General features: G+C 71.8%; 5 non-coding genes across 5 annotated transcripts; all 5 read right to left on the bottom strand.

Annotated features, from left to right (window-relative positions):
• Window positions 1-700: 700 nt before the first annotated feature.
• Window positions 701-819, bottom strand: LOC145519123 (5S ribosomal RNA). Its single transcript, XR_014063551.1, has one exon. It is a non-coding gene; the product is annotated as a 5S ribosomal RNA (ribosomal RNA).
• A 3,169-nt stretch (window positions 820-3,988) lies between these two features.
• LOC145519124 (5S ribosomal RNA) lies at window positions 3,989-4,107 on the bottom strand. The gene has a single exon (XR_014063552.1). It is a non-coding gene; the product is annotated as a 5S ribosomal RNA (ribosomal RNA).
• Window positions 4,108-7,274: 3,167 nt separating this feature from the next.
• LOC145519125 (5S ribosomal RNA) lies at window positions 7,275-7,393 on the bottom strand. The gene has a single exon (XR_014063553.1). It is a non-coding gene; the product is annotated as a 5S ribosomal RNA (ribosomal RNA).
• A 3,159-nt stretch (window positions 7,394-10,552) lies between these two features.
• On the bottom strand, window positions 10,553-10,671 carry LOC145519126 (5S ribosomal RNA). Its single transcript, XR_014063555.1, has one exon. It is a non-coding gene; the product is annotated as a 5S ribosomal RNA (ribosomal RNA).
• Window positions 10,672-13,834: 3,163 nt separating this feature from the next.
• Window positions 13,835-13,953, bottom strand: LOC145519127 (5S ribosomal RNA). The gene has a single exon (XR_014063556.1). It is a non-coding gene; the product is annotated as a 5S ribosomal RNA (ribosomal RNA).
• Between the last annotated feature and the right edge of the window lie 3,160 nt (window positions 13,954-17,113).

Below are 17,113 nucleotides of genomic sequence, written 5' to 3' on the forward strand. Positions count from 1 at the left end.
GCAGCCGAGGTCTCAAGGGTCCCCTTCGGCTTGGCTACCTAAGGCGAGACCCGGACCCGCCCCCAGGCCAGAGGGTGGGTGTGTGAGTGAGTGTGTCGGTGGGCGAGGGTGGGGTCGGGTCGACTGGGGGTCGGGTGGATACCCGGAATGGAAGGCGGGAGGATGTGGAGGCCGGGGGTTGGGAAGCCTGTGTGGTCCTCTTGCTGTCTCTCTCTCCCTCTTTCTTCGTGGGCCTTACCTGTGGGTTTCCGGCTCTTGACCTGTCTCGGCGGCGGGGGTCTGTGTGTGTGTGTGTGTGTGTGTGTGTGTGTGTGCGCGCGTGCGTGCGTGTGTGCGTGTGTGTGTGTGTGTGTGAGCGCCTGCGAGGATGGGGCTGGAGGTGGGGCTGGGGGTGGGGCTGGGGGTGGGGCTGGGGCTGGGCCTCCCTCCCCCCTGCCTGAGGCGTGCCAAGGCCCAGGGAGCCCCAGGCGGAGACCCCCGACCGTCGTGTGGTTTCCTGGAAGCCGAATGCGGAGGGGCTCGCAGGCCGCGCGGAGGCAAGCCAGGTCGGCAGCGGGAGTCGGGGCCCTGACCGTCCAGCCCGGGAGGGGCTGGGGCTGGGGCTGGGGCTGCGGGGGCCCAAGAGTTGGGACGGGGGCGGCGGGGACCCAAGAGTTGGGACGCCGTGGGGGCCGGGGGCTAAAGGAGAGGGGAGGCAAAAAGCCTACAGCACCCGGTATTCCCAGGCGGTCTCCCATCCAAGTACTAACCAGGCCCGACCCTGCTTAGCTTCCGAGATCAGACGAGATCGGGCGCGTTCAGGGTGGTATGGCCGTAGACGGAGGCGGCTGCCGCCAGGCGCCCTAAGAGCCCTGCGCCGCGCCTCCCATTGGCTCTGACCCCCGGGTCAGGCCAGCCGGCCGCGGCTCTCCACGGGAGCGCGCGCTGCACTTGAGCCGCACGCCCCGCGACCGGACTCCGGCCGGCCAGGGCCGGCAGCCCGGCGGCCGGCCGATGCCGCCCCACCCCCGCACACCGCCACCCCTGGCCAGCAACCGCCTGGCCCGGCGCGGGGGCCAAGAGGGCTTCCGGGACCGCGAGCGGCCGGGCGTGCGTGCCGGGGGTGGGGTGGGGTGGGGTCGGGGGGGGGTGGAGGGCGACGGGCGCGGAGGTCTCGGCGCCCTCCCACCCTGGGCCTCTCCAGGCCGGCCCCCTCTCGGCGCCCCACCCCCACCGCCACCCCACCCCCACCCCCACCCCGCACCCCGCACCCCGCACCCGCCGTCGCGTTCGCTGCTCAGGGCCACGTGGCCCCGGAGGTGTCTGGCTTCGGGGCCCGCCGCTGCCCGCGGCCCGCGGCGCTCTGAGCCTCCTGCGGGCCTCGGCGCGGCCCAGCCGGGGCCCTGAGCGCCCGTCCTGCCGGGCACCTGCCAGGGCGCGGTCGACCGGAGCCCGTCAGCCCCGCCCCTTCGCCCTACCCGAGGCCCCCCCTTGCCCACTCTGTGGGGCTGCCTTTCCTGCCTCCAAGGACGATAGCGTCCCCAGCCGCCTGCGATCTGAGGGTCACCCCCAGCTGGGAAGCGCTGGCTGGGAGGTCACTTGGCAGCGGCAGTGGCCCCCGGGCCCCCGCGCCCAGGGCGGTCTCCCACACTCCCAGGGAACGTCGAGGCACCCTCCACGCGGCCGTTGCGTCACATTTGCTCTGCAGGAAGGAGAGAGCTCCCGAGCCAAGGCCTGTCTGCACCGTGCTCGGCTCCTGCGGGCAGAACACCCTGGGCGCCCACCTGGAGCTCGGGCCCAGGGGCCCACACTGGCGTGTTTCGCCCGGGGAGCCCTAAAGGCGGGGCGGCCCAGCAACTGCTTGCAAAGGCCTCCCGTGGCTGTTTGCTTCCTTCTGCCAGAGCTAGCTCTGCTCCCCGCTGCGGCCTTTGGCACGCCAGGGGCGAGCCCGCCACCCCTCGCCGGGAGCCCGTGGGAGGGGCCAGGTGCCCTCGGCCAGGTGACCCCAGCGTGGCACCCGGCCCCCTCAGACGCACTCCCGCAGCCTCCTTCCCCACGGGCAGGACCGCGCTGACCTAGGAGTGTGTTTGCAAGGCTCCCAGACCGCAGGCGGACACAGGGCCCCGACTCCGGAATTGAGGCCCTGGGAGCAGGCCCGGAGGTCCGGCGTCTGAGGCGCTACACACTGGCTGCGCGCTAGAGGCCTGAAAACCCGCTCTCTGGGGCTGCCTATCCTGCCTCCAAGGACGATAGCGTCCCCAGCCGCCTGCGGCCTGAGGGTCACCCCCAAGCTGGGAAGCGCTGGCTGGGAGGTCATTTGGCAGTGGCAATGGCCCCTGGGGCCCCGCGCCCAGGGCGGGCTCCCACACTCCCAGGGAGCTTCGAGGCCAGCTGTACACGGCTTTTCCCTCACGCTTGCTCTGCAGGAGAGACCTCCCGAGCCTGGGCCTGTCTGCAGCGTGCTGGGCTCCTGCGGGCAAAACACCCTGGGCGCCCACCTGGGGCCCGGGCCTAGGGGCCCACACGGGCGTGTCTCGCCCGGGGAGCCCTAAAGGCGGGGCGGCCCAGCAACTGCTTGCAAAGGCTACCCGTGGCCGTTTGCTTCCTTCTGCCAGAGCTAGCTTGACTCCCGGCTCCAGCGTTGGGCACGGCCAGGGGTGAGGCGTCAGCCCCGCCCCTTCGGCCTACCCAGGCCCCCCCCTTGCCCCCTTGCCCCCTCGCCCTCCCCCCCCACCCCCACCCCCGCCAAGCACAGGACCTTCCTGAGAGAGCAGACGAGCGACCGGCAGGCACACGGACAGACACACAGACCCTCGCACGCACCCACGCCCAGTGGGTTAGCCGGCCGGCGCAAGCTCCTCAGCCGGAGCCAGAGCCAGAGCACCTGTCAGAGGCCGGGGCCAGAGGAAGGGACGGGAGGCCGGCGGTCAGCAGAGACAGAGACAGAGAGAGAGGGACAGAAAGAGACAGAGACAGAAAGACAGCGAGACGGAGATGCAGACAGACGGCCAGGCGCGCGCGCACACCCAAACACGCACCGGCACACGCAGGGAGGGAGAGACAGAGAGAGGGAGACCCAGAGCGACTGGCAGAGAGACGGAAAACGGGAGGCACGCAGGGCAGAGAGGTTGGCATGCGGTCCGAGACAGACACACCGGCACAGACCGTGACACCCGTCAGAGAGAGGCCGTGCCCGGAAGCAGCAGCTTCGCCAAGGGAGGGGGCGTCAGCCCCGGGCCGGGCGGGCCCCGGCTGCACGCAGTGCCCTGGGGCTGGCAGTCACCCGTGGGGAACCCAAGACTTCCTCGCAGCCGAGGTCTCAAGGGTCCCCTTCGGCTTGGCTACCTAAGGCGAGACCCGGACCCGCCCCCAGGCCAGAGGGTGGGTGTGTGAGTGAGTGTGTCGGTGGGCGAGGGTGGGGTCGGGTCGACTGGGGGTCGGGTGGATACCCGGAATGGAAGGCGGGAGGATGTGGAGGCCGGGGGTTGGGAAGCCTGTGTGGTCCTCTTGCTGTCTCTCTCTCCCTCTTTCTTCGTGGGCCTTACCTGTGGGTTTCCGGCTCTTGACCTGTCTCGGCGGCGGGGGTCTGTGTGTGTGTGTGTGTGTGTGTGTGTGTGTGTGTGCGCGCGTGCGTGCGTGTGTGCGTGTGTGTGTGTGTGTGTGAGCGCCTGCGAGGATGGGGCTGGAGGTGGGGCTGGGGGTGGGGCTGGGGGTGGGGCTGGGGCTGGGCCTCCCTCCCCCCTGCCTGAGGCGTGCCAAGGCCCAGGGAGCCCCAGGCGGAGACCCCCGACCGTCGTGTGGTTTCCTGGAAGCCGAATGCGGAGGGGCTCGCAGGCCGCGCGGAGGCAAGCCAGGTCGGCAGCGGGAGTCGGGGCCCTGACCGTCCAGCCCGGGAGGGGCTGGGGCTGGGGCTGGGGCTGCGGGGGCCCAAGAGTTGGGACGGGGGCGGCGGGGACCCAAGAGTTGGGACGCCGTGGGGGCCGGGGGCTAAAGGAGAGGGGAGGCAAAAAGCCTACAGCACCCGGTATTCCCAGGCGGTCTCCCATCCAAGTACTAACCAGGCCCGACCCTGCTTAGCTTCCGAGATCAGACGAGATCGGGCGCGTTCAGGGTGGTATGGCCGTAGACGGAGGCGGCTGCCGCCAGGCGCCCTAAGAGCCCTGCGCCGCGCCTCCCATTGGCTCTGACCCCCGGGTCAGGCCAGCCGGCCGCGGCTCTCCACGGGAGCGCGCGCTGCACTTGAGCCGCACGCCCCGCGACCGGACTCCGGCCGGCCAGGGCCGGCAGCCCGGCGGCCGGCCGATGCCGCCCCACCCCCGCACACCGCCACCCCTGGCCAGCAACCGCCTGGCCCGGCGCGGGGGCCAAGAGGGCTTCCGGGACCGCGAGCGGCCGGGCGTGCGTGCCGGGGGTGGGGTGGGGTGGGGTCGGGGGGGGGTGGAGGGCGACGGGCGCGGAGGTCTCGGCGCCCTCCCACCCTGGGCCTCTCCAGGCCGGCCCCCTCTCGGCGCCCCACCCCCACCGCCACCCCACCCCCACCCCCACCCCGCACCCCGCACCCCGCACCCGCCGTCGCGTTCGCTGCTCAGGGCCACGTGGCCCCGGAGGTGTCTGGCTTCGGGGCCCGCCGCTGCCCGCGGCCCGCGGCGCTCTGAGCCTCCTGCGGGCCTCGGCGCGGCCCAGCCGGGGCCCTGAGCGCCCGTCCTGCCGGGCACCTGCCAGGGCGCGGTCGACCGGAGCCCGTCAGCCCCGCCCCTTCGCCCTACCCGAGGCCCCCCCTTGCCCACTCTGTGGGGCTGCCTTTCCTGCCTCCAAGGACGATAGCGTCCCCAGCCGCCTGCGATCTGAGGGTCACCCCCAGCTGGGAAGCGCTGGCTGGGAGGTCACTTGGCAGCGGCAGTGGCCCCCGGGCCCCCGCGCCCAGGGCGGTCTCCCACACTCCCAGGGAACGTCGAGGCACCCTCCACGCGGCCGTTGCGTCACATTTGCTCTGCAGGAAGGAGAGAGCTCCCGAGCCAAGGCCTGTCTGCACCGTGCTCGGCTCCTGCGGGCAGAACACCCTGGGCGCCCACCTGGAGCTCGGGCCCAGGGGCCCACACTGGCGTGTTTCGCCCGGGGAGCCCTAAAGTCGGGGCGGCCCAGCAACTGCTTGCAAAGGCCTCCCGTGGCTGTTTGCTTCCTTCTGCCAGAGCTAGCTCTGCTCCCCGCTGCGGCCTTTGGCACGCCAGGGGCGAGCCCGCCACCCCTCGCCGGGAGCCCGTGGGAGGGGCCAGGTGCCCTCGGCCAGGTGACCCCAGCGTGGCACCCGGCCCCCTCAGACGCACTCCCGCAGCCTCCTTCCCCACGGGCAGGACCGCGCTGACCTAGGAGTGTGTTTGCAAGGCTCCCAGACCGCAGGCGGACACAGGGCCCCGACTCCGGAATTGAGGCCCTGGGAGCAGGCCCGGAGGTCCGGCGTCTGAGGCGCTACACACTGGCTGCGCGCTAGAGGCCTGAAAACCCGCTCTCTGGGGCTGCCTATCCTGCCTCCAAGGACGATAGCGTCCCCAGCCGCCTGCGGCCTGAGGGTCACCCCCAAGCTGGGAAGCGCTGGCTGGGAGGTCACTTGGCAGTGGCAATGGCCCCTGGGGCCCCGCGCCCAGGGCGGGCTCCCACACTCCCAGGGAGCTTCGAGGCCAGCTGTACACGGCTTTTCCCTCACGCTTGCTCTGCAGGAGAGACCTCCCGAGCCTGGGCCTGTCTGCAGCGTGCTGGGCTCCTGCGGGCAAAACACCCTGGGCGCCCACCTGGGGCCCGGGCCTAGGGGCCCACACGGGCGTGTCTCGCCCGGGGAGCCCTAAAGGCGGGGCGGCCCAGCAACTGCTTGCAAAGGCTACCCGTGGCCGTTTGCTTCCTTCTGCCAGAGCTAGCTTGACTCCCGGCTCCAGCGTTGGGCACGGCCAGGGGTGAGGCGTCAGCCCCGCCCCTTCGGCCTACCCAGGCCCCCCCCCTTGCCCCCTTGCCCCCTCGCCCTCCCCCCCCCACCCCCGCCAAGCACAGGACCTTCCTGAGAGAGCAGACGAGCGACCGGCAGGCACACGGACAGACACACAGACCCTCGCACGCACCCACGCCCAGTGGGTTAGCCGGCCGGCGCAAGCTCCTCAGCCGGAGCCAGAGCCAGAGCACCTGTCAGAGGCCGGGGCCAGAGGAAGGGACGGGAGGCCGGCGGTCAGCAGAGACAGAGACAGAGAGAGAGGGACAGAAAGAGACAGAGACAGAAAGACAGCGAGACGGAGATGCAGACAGACGGCCAGGCGCGCGCGCACACCCAAACACGCACCGGCACACGCAGGGAGGGAGAGACAGAGAGAGGGAGACCCAGAGCGACTGGCAGAGAGACGGAAAACGGGAGGCACGCAGGGCAGAGAGGATGGCATGCGGTCCGAGACAGACACACCGGCACAGACCGTGACACCCGTCAGAGAGAGGCCGTGCCCGGAAGCAGCAGCTTCGCCAAGGGAGGGGGCGTCAGCCCCGGGCCGGGCGGGCCCCGGCTGCACGCAGTGCCCTGGGGCTGGCAGTCACCCGTGGGGAACCCAAGACTTCCTCGCAGCCGAGGTCTCAAGGGTCCCCTTCGGCTTGGCTACCTAAGGCGAGACCCGGACCCGCCCCCAGGCCAGAGGGTGGGTGTGTGAGTGAGTGTGTCGGTGGGCGAGGGTGGGGTCGGGTCGACTGGGGGTCGGGTGGATACCCGGAATGGAAGGCGGGAGGATGTGGAGGCCGGGGGTTGGGAAGCCTGTGTGGTCCTCTTGCTGTCTCTCTCTCCCTCTTTCTTCGTGGGCCTTACCTGTGGGTTTCCGGCTCTTGACCTGTCTCGGCGGCGGGGGTCTGTGTGTGTGTGTGTGTGTGTGTGTGTGTGTGTGTGCGCGCGCGTGCGTGCGTGTGTGCGTGTGTGTGTGTGTGTGTGAGCGCCTGCGAGGATGGGGCTGGAGGTGGGGCTGGGGGTGGGGCTGGGGGTGGGGCTGGGGCTGGGCCTCCCTCCCCCCTGCCTGAGGCGTGCCAAGGCCCAGGGAGCCCCAGGCGGAGACCCCCGACCGTCGTGTGGTTTCCTGGAAGCCGAATGCGGAGGGGCTCGCAGGCCGCGCGGAGGCAAGCCAGGTCGGCAGCGGGAGTCGGGGCCCTGACCGTCCAGCCCGGGAGGGGCTGGGGCTGGGGCTGGGGCTGCGGGGGCCCAAGAGTTGGGACGGGGGCGGCGGGGACCCAAGAGTTGGGACGCCGTGGGGGCCGGGGGCTAAAGGAGAGGGGAGGCAAAAAGCCTACAGCACCCGGTATTCCCAGGCGGTCTCCCATCCAAGTACTAACCAGGCCCGACCCTGCTTAGCTTCCGAGATCAGACGAGATCGGGCGCGTTCAGGGTGGTATGGCCGTAGACGGAGGCGGCTGCCGCCAGGCGCCCTAAGAGCCCTGCGCCGCGCCTCCCATTGGCTCTGACCCCCGGGTCAGGCCAGCCGGCCGCGGCTCTCCACGGGAGCGCGCGCTGCACTTGAGCCGCACGCCCCGCGACCGGACTCCGGCCGGCCAGGGCCGGCAGCCCGGCGGCCGGCCGATGCCGCCCCACCCCCGCACACCGCCACCCCTGGCCAGCAACCGCCTGGCCCGGCGCGGGGGCCAAGAGGGCTTCCGGGACCGCGAGCGGCCGGGCGTGCGTGCCGGGGGTGGGGTGGGGTGGGGTCGGGGGGGGGTGGAGGGCGACGGGCGCGGAGGTCTCGGCGCCCTCCCACCCTGGGCCTCTCCAGGCCGGCCCCCTCTCGGCGCCCCACCCCCACCGCCACCCCACCCCCACCCCCACCCCGCACCCCGCACCCCGCACCCGCCGTCGCGTTCGCTGCTCAGGGCCACGTGGCCCCGGAGGTGTCTGGCTTCGGGGCCCGCCGCTGCCCGCGGCCCGCGGCGCTCTGAGCCTCCTGCGGGCCTCGGCGCGGCCCAGCCGGGGCCCTGAGCGCCCGTCCTGCCGGGCACCTGCCAGGGCGCGGTCGACCGGAGCCCGTCAGCCCCGCCCCTTCGCCCTACCCGAGGCCCCCCCTTGCCCACTCTGTGGGGCTGCCTTTCCTGCCTCCAAGGACGATAGCGTCCCCAGCCGCCTGCGATCTGAGGGTCACCCCCAGCTGGGAAGCGCTGGCTGGGAGGTCACTTGGCAGCGGCAGTGGCCCCCGGGCCCCCGCGCCCAGGGCGGTCTCCCACACTCCCAGGGAACGTCGAGGCACCCTCCACGCGGCCGTTGCGTCACATTTGCTCTGCAGGAAGGAGAGAGCTCCCGAGCCAAGGCCTGTCTGCACCGTGCTCGGCTCCTGCGGGCAGAACACCCTGGGCGCCCACCTGGAGCTCGGGCCCAGGGGCCCACACTGGCGTGTTTCGCCCGGGGAGCCCTAAAGGCGGGGCGGCCCAGCAACTGCTTGCAAAGGCCTCCCGTGGCTGTTTGCTTCCTTCTGCCAGAGCTAGCTCTGCTCCCCGCTGCGGCCTTTGGCACGCCAGGGGCGAGCCCGCCACCCCTCGCCGGGAGCCCGTGGGAGGGGCCAGGTGCCCTCGGCCAGGTGACCCCAGCGTGGCACCCGGCCCCCTCAGACGCACTCCCGCAGCCTCCTTCCCCACGGGCAGGACCGCGCTGACCTAGGAGTGTGTTTGCAAGGCTCCCAGACCGCAGGCGGACACAGGGCCCCGACTCCGGAATTGAGGCCCTGGGAGCAGGCCCGGAGGTCCGGCGTCTGAGGCGCTACACACTGGCTGCGCGCTAGAGGCCTGAAAACCCGCTCTCTGGGGCTGCCTATCCTGCCTCCAAGGACGATAGCGTCCCCAGCCGCCTGCGGCCTGAGGGTCACCCCCAAGCTGGGAAGCGCTGGCTGGGAGGTCATTTGGCAGTGGCAATGGCCCCTGGGGCCCCGCGCCCAGGGCGGGCTCCCACACTCCCAGGGAGCTTCGAGGCCAGCTGTACACGGCTTTTCCCTCACGCTTGCTCTGCAGGAGAGACCTCCCGAGCCTGGGCCTGTCTGCAGCGTGCTGGGCTCCTGCGGGCAAAACACCCTGGGCGCCCACCTGGGGCCCGGGCCTAGGGGCCCACACGGGCGTGTCTCGCCCGGGGAGCCCTAAAGGCGGGGCGGCCCAGCAACTGCTTGCAAAGGCTACCCGTGGCCGTTTGCTTCCTTCTGCCAGAGCTAGCTTGACTCCCGGCTCCAGCGTTGGGCACGGCCAGGGGTGAGGCGTCAGCCCCGCCCCTTCGGCCTACCCAGGCCCCCCCCCTTGCCCCCTTGCCCCCTCGCCCTCCCCCCCCACCACCCCCCCCCGCCAAGCACAGGACCTTCCTGAGAGAGCAGACGAGCGACCGGCAGGCACACGGACAGACACACAGACCCTCGCACGCACCCACGCCCAGTGGGTTAGCCGGCCGGCGCAAGCTCCTCAGCCGGAGCCAGAGCCAGAGCACCTGTCAGAGGCCGGGGCCAGAGGAAGGGACGGGAGGCCGGCGGTCAGCAGAGACAGAGACAGAGAGAGAGGGACAGAAAGAGACAGAGACAGAAAGACAGCGAGACGGAGATGCAGACAGACGGCCAGGCGCGCGCGCACACCCAAACACGCACCGGCACACGCAGGGAGGGAGAGACAGAGAGAGGGAGACCCAGAGCGACTGGCAGAGAGACGGAAAACGGGAGGCACGCAGGGCAGAGAGGATGGCATGCGGTCCGAGACAGACACACCGGCACAGACCGTGACACCCGTCAGAGAGAGGCCGTGCCCGGAAGCAGCAGCTTCGCCAAGGGAGGGGGCGTCAGCCCCGGGCCGGGCGGGCCCCGGCTGCACGCAGTGCCCTGGGGCTGGCAGTCACCCGTGGGGAACCCAAGACTTCCTCGCAGCCGAGGTCTCAAGGGTCCCCTTCGGCTTGGCTACCTAAGGCGAGACCCGGACCCGCCCCCAGGCCAGAGGGTGGGTGTGTGAGTGAGTGTGTCGGTGGGCGAGGGTGGGGTCGGGTCGACTGGGGGTCGGGTGGATACCCGGAATGGAAGGCGGGAGGATGTGGAGGCCGGGGGTTGGGAAGCCTGTGTGGTCCTCTTGCTGTCTCTCTCTGCCTCTTTCTTCGTGGGCCTTACCTGTGGGTTTCCGGCTCTTGACCTGTCTCGGCGGCGGGGGTCTGTGTGTGTGTGTGTGTGTGTGTGTGTGTGTGTGCGCGCGTGCGTGCGTGTGTGCGTGTGTGTGAGCGCCTGCGAGGATGGGGCTGGAGGTGGGGCTGGGGGTGGGGCTGGGGGTGGGGCTGGGGCTGGGCCTCCCTCCCCCCTGCCTGAGGCGTGCCAAGGCCCAGGGAGCCCCAGGCGGAGACCCCCGACCGTCGTGTGGTTTCCTGGAAGCCGAATGCGGAGGGGCTCGCAGGCCGCGCGGAGGCAAGCCAGGTCGGCAGCGGGAGTCGGGGCCCTGACCGTCCAGCCCGGGAGGGGCTGGGGCTGGGGCTGGGGCTGCGGGGGCCCAAGAGTTGGGACGGGGGCGGCGGGGACCCAAGAGTTGGGACGCCGTGGGGGCCGGGGGCTAAAGGAGAGGGGAGGCAAAAAGCCTACAGCACCCGGTATTCCCAGGCGGTCTCCCATCCAAGTACTAACCAGGCCCGACCCTGCTTAGCTTCCGAGATCAGACGAGATCGGGCGCGTTCAGGGTGGTATGGCCGTAGACGGAGGCGGCTGCCGCCAGGCGCCCTAAGAGCCCTGCGCCGCGCCTCCCATTGGCTCTGACCCCCGGGTCAGGCCAGCCGGCCGCGGCTCTCCACGGGAGCGCGCGCTGCACTTGAGCCGCACGCCCCGCGACCGGACTCCGGCCGGCCAGGGCCGGCAGCCCGGCGGCCGGCCGATGCCGCCCCACCCCCGCACACCGCCACCCCTGGCCAGCAACCGCCTGGCCCGGCGCGGGGGCCAAGAGGGCTTCCGGGACCGCGAGCGGCCGGGCGTGCGTGCCGGGGGTGGGGTGGGGTGGGGTCGGGGGGGGGTGGAGGGCGACGGGCGCGGAGGTCTCGGCGCCCTCCCACCCTGGGCCTCTCCAGGCCGGCCCCCTCTCGGCGCCCCACCCCCACCGCCACCCCACCCCCACCCCCACCCCGCACCCCGCACCCCGCACCCGCCGTCGCGTTCGCTGCTCAGGGCCACGTGGCCCCGGAGGTGTCTGGCTTCGGGGCCCGCCGCTGCCCGCGGCCCGCGGCGCTCTGAGCCTCCTGCGGGCCTCGGCGCGGCCCAGCCGGGGCCCTGAGCGCCCGTCCTGCCGGGCACCTGCCAGGGCGCGGTCGACCGGAGCCCGTCAGCCCCGCCCCTTCGCCCTACCCGAGGCCCCCCCTTGCCCACTCTGTGGGGCTGCCTTTCCTGCCTCCAAGGACGATAGCGTCCCCAGCCGCCTGCGATCTGAGGGTCACCCCCAGCTGGGAAGCGCTGGCTGGGAGGTCACTTGGCAGCGGCAGTGGCCCCCGGGCCCCCGCGCCCAGGGCGGTCTCCCACACTCCCAGGGAACGTCGAGGCACCCTCCACGCGGCCGTTGCGTCACATTTGCTCTGCAGGAAGGAGAGAGCTCCCGAGCCAAGGCCTGTCTGCACCGTGCTCGGCTCCTGCGGGCAGAACACCCTGGGCGCCCACCTGGAGCTCGGGCCCAGGGGCCCACACTGGCGTGTTTCGCCCGGGGAGCCCTAAAGGCGGGGCGGCCCAGCAACTGCTTGCAAAGGCCTCCCGTGGCTGTTTGCTTCCTTCTGCCAGAGCTAGCTCTGCTCCCCGCTGCGGCCTTTGGCACGCCAGGGGCGAGCCCGCCACCCCTCGCCGGGAGCCCGTGGGAGGGGCCAGGTGCCCTCGGCCAGGTGACCCCAGCGTGGCACCCGGCCCCCTCAGACGCACTCCCGCAGCCTCCTTCCCCACGGGCAGGACCGCGCTGACCTAGGAGTGTGTTTGCAAGGCTCCCAGACCGCAGGCGGACACAGGGCCCCGACTCCGGAATTGAGGCCCTGGGAGCAGGCCCGGAGGTCCGGCGTCTGAGGCGCTACACACTGGCTGCGCGCTAGAGGCCTGAAAACCCGCTCTCTGGGGCTGCCTATCCTGCCTCCAAGGACGATAGCGTCCCCAGCCGCCTGCGGCCTGAGGGTCACCCCCAAGCTGGGAAGCGCTGGCTGGGAGGTCATTTGGCAGTGGCAATGGCCCCTGGGGCCCCGCGCCCAGGGCGGGCTCCCACACTCCCAGGGAGCTTCGAGGCCAGCTGTACACGGCTTTTCCCTCACGCTTGCTCTGCAGGAGAGACCTCCCGAGCCTGGGCCTGTCTGCAGCGTGCTGGGCTCCTGCGGGCAAAACACCCTGGGCGCCCACCTGGGGCCCGGGCCTAGGGGCCCACACGGGCGTGTCTCGCCCGGGGAGCCCTAAAGGCGGGGCGGCCCAGCAACTGCTTGCAAAGGCTACCCGTGGCCGTTTGCTTCCTTCTGCCAGAGCTAGCTTGACTCCCGGCTCCAGCGTTGGGCACGGCCAGGGGTGAGGCGTCAGCCCCGCCCCTTCGGCCTACCCAGGCCCCCCCCCTTGCCCCCTTGCCCCCTCGCCCTCCCCCCCCACCACCCCCCCCCGCCAAGCACAGGACCTTCCTGAGAGAGCAGACGAGCGACCGGCAGGCACACGGACAGACACACAGACCCTCGCACGCACCCACGCCCAGTGGGTTAGCCGGCCGGCGCAAGCTCCTCAGCCGGAGCCAGAGCCAGAGCACCTGTCAGAGGCCGGGGCCAGAGGAAGGGACGGGAGGCCGGCGGTCAGCAGAGACAGAGACAGAGAGAGAGGGACAGAAAGAGACAGAGACAGAAAGACAGCGAGACGGAGATGCAGACAGACGGCCAGGCGCGCGCGCACACCCAAACACGCACCGGCACACGCAGGGAGGGAGAGACAGAGAGAGGGAGACCCAGAGCGACTGGCAGAGAGACGGAAAACGGGAGGCACGCAGGGCAGAGAGGATGGCATGCGGTCCGAGACAGACACACCGGCACAGACCGTGACACCCGTCAGAGAGAGGCCGTGCCCGGAAGCAGCAGCTTCGCCAAGGGAGGGGGCGTCAGCCCCGGGCCGGGCGGGCCCCGGCTGCACGCAGTGCCCTGGGGCTGGCAGTCACCCGTGGGGAACCCAAGACTTCCTCGCAGCCGAGGTCTCAAGGGTCCCCTTCGGCTTGGCTACCTAAGGCGAGACCCGGACCCGCCCCCAGGCCAGAGGGTGGGTGTGTGAGTGAGTGTGTCGGTGGGCGAGGGTGGGGTCGGGTCGACTGGGGGTCGGGTGGATACCCGGAATGGAAGGCGGGAGGATGTGGAGGCCGGGGGTTGGGAAGCCTGTGTGGTCCTCTTGCTGTCTCTCTCTGCCTCTTTCTTCGTGGGCCTTACCTGTGGGTTTCCGGCTCTTGACCTGTCTCGGCGGCGGGGGTCTGTGTGTGTGTGTGTGTGTGTGTGTGTGTGTGTGTGTGCGCGCGTGCGTGCGTGTGTGCGTGTGTGTGAGCGCCTGCGAGGATGGGGCTGGAGGTGGGGCTGGGGGTGGGGCTGGGGGTGGGGCTGGGGCTGGGCCTCCCTCCCCCCTGCCTGAGGCGTGCCAAGGCCCAGGGAGCCCCAGGCGGAGACCCCCGACCGTCGTGTGGTTTCCTGGAAGCCGAATGCGGAGGGGCTCGCAGGCCGCGCGGAGGCAAGCCAGGTCGGCAGCGGGAGTCGGGGCCCTGACCGTCCAGCCCGGGAGGGGCTGGGGCTGGGGCTGGGGCTGCGGGGGCCCAAGAGTTGGGACGGGGGCGGCGGGGACCCAAGAGTTGGGACGCCGTGGGGGCCGGGGGCTAAAGGAGAGGGGAGGCAAAAAGCCTACAGCACCCGGTATTCCCAGGCGGTCTCCCATCCAAGTACTAACCAGGCCCGACCCTGCTTAGCTTCCGAGATCAGACGAGATCGGGCGCGTTCAGGGTGGTATGGCCGTAGACGGAGGCGGCTGCCGCCAGGCGCCCTAAGAGCCCTGCGCCGCGCCTCCCATTGGCTCTGACCCCCGGGTCAGGCCAGCCGGCCGCGGCTCTCCACGGGAGCGCGCGCTGCACTTGAGCCGCACGCCCCGCGACCGGACTCCGGCCGGCCAGGGCCGGCAGCCCGGCGGCCGGCCGATGCCGCCCCACCCCCGCACACCGCCACCCCTGGCCAGCAACCGCCTGGCCCGGCGCGGGGGCCAAGAGGGCTTCCGGGACCGCGAGCGGCCGGGCGTGCGTGCCGGGGGTGGGGTGGGGTGGGGTCGGGGGGGGGTGGAGGGCGACGGGCGCGGAGGTCTCGGCGCCCTCCCACCCTGGGCCTCTCCAGGCCGGCCCCCTCTCGGCGCCCCACCCCCACCGCCACCCCACCCCCACCCCCACCCCCACCCCCACCCCGCACCCCGCACCCCGCACCCGCCGTCGCGTTCGCTGCTCAGGGCCACGTGGCCCCGGAGGTGTCTGGCTTCGGGGCCCGCCGCTGCCCGCGGCCCGCGGCGCTCTGAGCCTCCTGCGGGCCTCGGCGCGGCCCAGCCGGGGCCCTGAGCGCCCGTCCTGCCGGGCACCTGCCAGGGCGCGGTCGACCGGAGCCCGTCAGCCCCGCCCCTTCGCCCTACCCGAGGCCCCCCCTTGCCCACTCTGTGGGGCTGCCTTTCCTGCCTCCAAGGACGATAGCGTCCCCAGCCGCCTGCGATCTGAGGGTCACCCCCAGCTGGGAAGCGCTGGCTGGGAGGTCACTTGGCAGCGGCAGTGGCCCCCGGGCCCCCGCGCCCAGGGCGGTCTCCCACACTCCCAGGGAACGTCGAGGCACCCTCCACGCGGCCGTTGCGTCACATTTGCTCTGCAGGAAGGAGAGAGCTCCCGAGCCAAGGCCTGTCTGCACCGTGCTCGGCTCCTGCGGGCAGAACACCCTGGGCGCCCACCTGGAGCTCGGGCCCAGGGGCCCACACTGGCGTGTTTCGCCCGGGGAGCCCTAAAGGCGGGGCGGCCCAGCAACTGCTTGCAAAGGCCTCCCGTGGCTGTTTGCTTCCTTCTGCCAGAGCTAGCTCTGCTCCCCGCTGCGGCCTTTGGCACGCCAGGGGCGAGCCCGCCACCCCTCGCCGGGAGCCCGTGGGAGGGGCCAGGTGCCCTCGGCCAGGTGACCCCAGCGTGGCACCCGGCCCCCTCAGACGCACTCCCGCAGCCTCCTTCCCCACGGGCAGGACCGCGCTGACCTAGGAGTGTGTTTGCAAGGCTCCCAGACCGCAGGCGGACACAGGGCCCCGACTCCGGAATTGAGGCCCTGGGAGCAGGCCCGGAGGTCCGGCGTCTGAGGCGCTACACACTGGCTGCGCGCTAGAGGCCTGAAAACCCGCTCTCTGGGGCTGCCTATCCTGCCTCCAAGGACGATAGCGTCCCCAGCCGCCTGCGGCCTGAGGGTCACCCCCAAGCTGGGAAGCGCTGGCTGGGAGGTCATTTGGCAGTGGCAATGGCCCCTGGGGCCCCGCGCCCAGGGCGGGCTCCCACACTCCCAGGGAGCTTCGAGGCCAGCTGTACACGGCTTTTCCCTCACGCTTGCTCTGCAGGAGAGACCTCCCGAGCCTGGGCCTGTCTGCAGCGTGCTGGGCTCCTGCGGGCAAAACACCCTGGGCGCCCACCTGGGGCCCGGGCCTAGGGGCCCACACGGGCGTGTCTCGCCCGGGGAGCCCTAAAGGCGGGGCGGCCCAGCAACTGCTTGCAAAGGCTACCCGTGGCCGTTTGCTTCCTTCTGCCAGAGCTAGCTTGACTCCCGGCTCCAGCGTTGGGCACGGCCAGGGGTGAGGCGTCAGCCCCGCCCCTTCGGCCTACCCAGGCCCCCCCCCTTGCCCCCTTGCCCCCTCGCCCTCCCCCCCCACCCCCACCCCCGCCAAGCACAGGACCTTCCTGAGAGAGCAGACGAGCGACCGGCAGGCACACGGACAGACACACAGACCCTCGCACGCACCCACGCCCAGTGGGTTAGCCGGCCGGCGCAAGCTCCTCAGCCGGAGCCAGAGCCAGAGCACCTGTCAGAGGCCGGGGCCAGAGGAAGGGACGGGAGGCCGGCGGTCAGCAGAGACAGAGACAGAGAGAGAGGGACAGAAAGAGACAGAGACAGAAAGACAGCGAGACGGAGATGCAGACAGACGGCCAGGCGCGCGCGCACACCCAAACACGCACCGGCACACGCAGGGAGGGAGAGACAGAGAGAGGGAGACCCAGAGCGACTGGCAGAGAGACGGAAAACGGGAGGCACGCAGGGCAGAGAGGTTGGCATGCGGTCCGAGACAGACACACCGGCACAGACCGTGACACCCGTCAGAGAGAGGCCGTGCCCGGAAGCAGCAGCTTCGCCAAGGGAGGGGGCGTCAGCCCCGGGCCGGGCGGGCCCCGGCTGCACGCAGTGCCCTGGGGCTGGCAGTCACCCGTGGGGAACCCAAGACTTCCTCGCAGCCGAGGTCTCAAGGGTCCCCTTCGGCTTGGCTACCTAAGGCGAGACCCGGACCCGCCCCCAGGCCAGAGGGTGGGTGTGTGAGTGAGTGTGTCGGTGGGCGAGGGTGGGGTCGGGTCGACTGGGGGTCGGGTGGATACCCGGAATGGAAGGCGGGAGGATGTGGAGGCCGGGGGTTGGGAAGCCTGTGTGGTCCTCTTGCTGTCTCTCTCTCCCTCTTTCTTCGTGGGCCTTACCTGTGGGTTTCCGGCTCTTGACCTGTCTCGGCGGCGGGGGTCTGTGTGTGTGTGTGTGTGTGTGTGTGTGTGTGTGCGCGCGTGCGTGCGTGTGTGCGTGTGTGTGTGTGTGTGTGAGCGCCTGCGAGGATGGGGCTGGAGGTGGGGCTGGGGGTGGGGCTGGGGGTGGGGCTGGGGCTGGGCCTCCCTCCCCCCTGCCTGAGGCGTGCCAAGGCCCAGGGAGCCCCAGGCGGAGACCCCCGACCGTCGTGTGGTTTCCTGGAAGCCGAATGCGGAGGGGCTCGCAGGCCGCGCGGAGGCAAGCCAGGTCGGCAGCGGGAGTCGGGGCCCTGACCGTCCAGCCCGGGAGGGGCTGGGGCTGGGGCTGGGGCTGCGGGGGCCCAAGAGTTGGGACGGGGGCGGCGGGGACCCAAGAGTTGGGACGCCGTGGGGGCCGGGGGCT

Source organism: Giraffa tippelskirchi, chromosome 8 (assembly GCF_054371585.1).
Source record: "Giraffa tippelskirchi isolate mGirTip1 chromosome 8, T2T-mGirTip1v1.2.pri, whole genome shotgun sequence".
NCBI classification, from domain to species: Eukaryota; Metazoa; Chordata; class Mammalia; order Artiodactyla; family Giraffidae; genus Giraffa; species Giraffa tippelskirchi.